The sequence below is a fragment of the Macrobrachium nipponense genome, chromosome 47, assembly GCF_015104395.2.
Source record: "Macrobrachium nipponense isolate FS-2020 chromosome 47, ASM1510439v2, whole genome shotgun sequence".
NCBI classification, from domain to species: Eukaryota; Metazoa; Arthropoda; class Malacostraca; order Decapoda; family Palaemonidae; genus Macrobrachium; species Macrobrachium nipponense.
In genome coordinates this window covers 11,072,992-11,077,725 of record NC_087222.1, presented here as the reverse complement: position 1 = coordinate 11,077,725, position 4,734 = coordinate 11,072,992, and positions in this window count along the sequence as shown.

Below are 4,734 nucleotides of genomic sequence, written 5' to 3'. Positions count from 1 at the left end.
GGGTTAACTCTTAATTTGAATCTTTCTGCACGGCCTCAGAAACTTGTCTCTGGTTGGCTTTGAATCTTGCTTATGGTTCCTGTTTTGTGCTAATCATTTACCATTGTGAGAATCATCAGACAGAGATGTGTCTCATAAGATTCACTATAATCTTTCTGGTTACCATATGGTATAACAGAAGTCTCTAAGTCTTCTGCTTCGTTGCAATTGACACATAAGCAACTGGAATGATTCAGAATGATTTTTCAGACAAGCACAGCAGTTTTTTGTCTTTTATATATTTGGTTCTAATTCATAAAATGTTCAACAACAGTGAATTGGAGTGAATGTTCAAGACTTTGAAAGCCCTGATAGCTCTGCTTCCAGGGTAAAGAGAAGAGTTCCTCTCTGAACCAACCCTCGCAGTGACAAGAAGAGATTTGTCAGGTAGTACATCCCTGTTTGTTGGCACAGCTAAAGACTTCCAGCTTTCATTACAACAGGAATCAGTGGACCATCCATAACCTTGGAAGTTATCTCTTCCTCTGTATAAATGTTGTTGTGTTGTCTTCGTCTTCCATTTTGTATGGGCTTCATGTTTGAGATACACTCAGTGTTGTGGAGCATTTTTGGCCTACTTTGAAGCAAAGCTAAGTATATAAGAAGAGCCTCTTCCTCCTTAGTTTTAAGGTGTTTTCTGGTTGTTTTATTTCAGTGCTGCACGCGGGGCAAGGGTGGGCACGTATTATACTTTGCTAGCCATAGAAGCATTCCCCTTGCTGCAAAGTTCCCCCGTAGAAGGAGGTGACCCTCGGCCTACCTCCACACCACTACGAGTTAAGATCACCACCAACCAGAGGCCGAAGCTATTCATCTGCATAGCTCTCTGATAGGAATGATAAGCATTGTTTTTTCAGTGCAAAAACTTTTTTATTTCAAATTCATTACATGACTTAATGCTTTAGAGGAGAATATGTCCATGATCCCACCTCCATTCTATGTGGAGTCAGCAGTACAGGAAGCCCCTGGTTATCAGCAGGGGTTCTGGTCTTGGCGGCCACTGATAATTGAAAAAACCACCTTTTAACCGAAACTTTGTGATTTATGGGATTTATGGCGCTTATGGCACCATAAATCAGATTCTATGGTGCTACACAAGTGCCATAAAACCAGATTGCCATAAACTGAGTCTGTCAATAACCAGGGACTGACTTCTTATAAATTACTGGGTTAGTCACATATACACAAATGATATTTTTATAAAATAAGGTTTTTGTAAATACTTATCCAGCAATTATATGACTGGAGGCCACCCACTTCCACGCTGATGAACATTATGTATAAAACAGAATGAAGTTAGGTAAGTCGTTCATAGTACAGTGGTACCTCGACATACAAAATTAATCTGTTCCGAGGTGGCCTGTGTAACCTGAGGTTTTCGTATCTTGAATCGCATTTTACATGTAAATTGGCCTAATTCGTTTCAAGCCCTACAAAAACACCCAGTAAATTTTATAATAAAGCTAAATTGACCTATAAACAATGAAATACAACAATTTCGACATTCAGTACCTAACTTAATACATACTACTAATATGTACCTGTAAAAAATAAAAGTGTATTAGTGTACATGGTATACAAGAAATACTGTACTTGTAACATGTAGTAAAATGTTGAACCTTACCTTCGAGTGAGGCTATCCCCCCCCCCCCCCCCTCAAAAGTGGCGACAGAGAAGGAGGACAAACAGCAGAAAAAAAATTATGTAGTACGTACACTTAACGAAACACATTAAAAATGTCAGGAAACATAAACTAAACATTACGAAACACATTAACAAAACCGTAACACTTAACTTTACAAAAAACTTAAAATTAGATTTTTTTGTCTTTTTATTTTTACATTTTACTTTTTTTTTTTTCCGTAGTATCAATTGGATCTTCCTTTTGCTTATTCCTACTAAAGGCCTCTTTAAAAAATAACTATCCAAGGAAGATTGCTTCTGCCTACTTTTCACAATGTTCCTGAAACAAAGGCAACATCATCCAACTGCACAAGCATACAACCTGTGTAAGCCTTTTTGGGGAGTCTCTTTTCTACAAATGATTGCACCTTATGAAAAGCAGCTAGAGCATCCTTAATTTCTGCTGTTGCCATAGGGTTGTCCTCCTCCTCCTCACCGCTGCTAGAGACCTCTTCTTGAACAACGTTATGTTGCATGGCCTCCAGTCCATTCAGGTCATCCGTCGTAAGCTCCTCTTGATGCTCCTGGAGAAGGTCATTGATGTCGTCCTCGTCGACGACCAGCCCCATGGACTTGCCGAGTGTAACGATCTCGTCAAGATCTGGTTGCGAAACAGTTTCAGGATCGTCAACTGTTTCTAAATCTGCACCAGCTTCGCCCATGTCGAATCCCTCGAAGTCTCGGATGATATGGCATCAGGCCAGAGTTCCCTCCACGAAGAATTCAAGGTTCACCTCGAAACCTCCTGCCAAGCTTGATCAATGAGTTTTGATGCAATGTCACAACATCGAAATGCTCCTTCCAAAATCCAAGCAAGGTGAGGTTTGTGGTATCGGTGATGTCGAAACATCTCTTGAAAAGATGTTTCGTATACAGCTTCTTGAAGTTCGATATTCACTTGCTGGTCCATGGGCTGGAGGAGAGGGGTGGTGTTAGGCAGAAGATAAAGAACCTTGATAAAAAGAATACTCCGCTAGTATATTCTTCCTCGAGGCTGGGAGGTGAGCAGAGGGGCATTGTCCAACAACAGTAGACATTTCAGAGAGAGGCGCTTCTCCTCCAAGAATTTCTTCCCTGTCGGGCTGAAACACAGATTTACCCACTCGGTGAACAAGTCTCGTTACCCAGGCTTTCGCATTAGCCCTCCATATCACTGGAAGCTTCTCCTTTAGCACTTTGTGGGCCTTGAAGGCTCGAGGAGTCTCCGAATGTTACACAAGTAGGGGCTTCACCTTGCAATCCCCAATGGCATTTGAACAAAGTGCGAGCGTAAGCCTGTCTTTCTAGGCTTATGCCCGGGTAAGGTTTCTTCTCTTCCTGTGTGATGTACTCCGTACGAGGCATTTTTTTTCCAAAAAAGGCCAATCTCATCCCAGTTGAAGACTTGCTGAGAACTGTAGCCTTCGTTGATGGTCATCTTGTTGAACGTCTTAATAAAGGCTTCGGCCGCTTTCATGTCTGAGCCTGGCCGCTCACCATGCCGCACCACCGAATTGATGCCAGTCCGTTTACGGAATTTTTTGAATCACCCATGAGAAGCCTTGAAGTCTGGGGTTGGCGTCGATGTCCCTTCTCCTCCGTCGTCTTCGGCCTGGGCAATCAATTGCCGAAATAGCGCTGGCCTTGTGGGAGATTGCCATCTCCGTTATCGTATCGCCAGCATTTTCTTTGTCTTTTATCCAGACAAGAAGCAGCCTTTCCATCTCGTCGTGCACGTGGCTCCTCTTGCTAGACAAAATAGTAACACCCTTGGAAGGTGTAACTGCTTTAATGGCTTCCTTCTGCTTAAGGATGGTGCCTATTGTCGACGGATTTCGGCCATATTCCTTAGCGATCACACTCAAACGCATCCCAGCTTCATACTTTTTAATTATCTCCATCTTTGTCTCCAAAGAAAGCATCCTCTTCTTTCCATGAACTTCAACTTTCTTGGGATCCATGACTATGTATATACTGTACATAATTAAGTAGTACAACAACAAAATCACTGACGAAATTACGTTAATAAACGAAATCGTATAGAATGAACGAATCGGTGTGCGTTTAAAAACGATGCTGCTACCGAGTTGCCGAAAAAAGCACGCCGCTACGTAGATGCATGATGGGGAGAGATGCTGATCAATAGGAACCAATGGGAGAGCGGGAGGTTGGTGGCGAGTCTACTCAGTTGGCGGCATGGGAGTTTTAAAATTGTTATCGGTGGTCCGGGAATGTATGTAGAGCCAAAAAAATCTTCATATTTGCTTTCGTAAACTCGAATTTTTCGTAAGTTGAGCCTTTGGTATGTCGAAGTACCACTGTATTGCCATTGGGGATGACACTGAGTCATCTAAATTTGAAATTAGGCTGCCATACATGTGGAAAATCTTAGCAACATAAATACTGGGTAATATATATAAACCTTATTTCATCATAAAGATATCATATTTTTAGTTCATATTAATTTGGTGGATGTACCCAGAACATTAACAGTATGGAAATTAAAAACCTATACAGAACTTGTGTTTTTCAGATCACACAGGGACACAGAAAACAGGAATGGGAAAAATTAAATTTTGTTCACACATGTTTAGCACTGCATTTGTCTAACATTTTGCACTGAATTTGCAAGTGCTAAGTGTCCAATCATTCATTGGTACTGTTTTGTGTATAGTAAACTTCTATGTGTTAATGAAGATCACTTCTCTTTGCCACAGGTAACCGGTTTTGTTATAAATGATCACTGATAATCAATAAAGGAACATGTTTTCTTCGTATCGAGTTAATTTTCCTCAATAACATACTCTTGGTAAGTGATATAAAAGTGAAGTCATTGCAATAAAAGAGAATGTCCCTAAATTATATTGAATCTTGTCACTTAATGACACAATTGCATTGTTGAAGACCCAGGCTGTGAGTTATTCACGATGCACTGAATGACATTTTTGGCAGCTTTCATCTTGTTACTTTGAGCTTTTGTTTTAAATGTTAACTTACCACAAAGTACAAATAATCTGTTGTTCCTACACAATA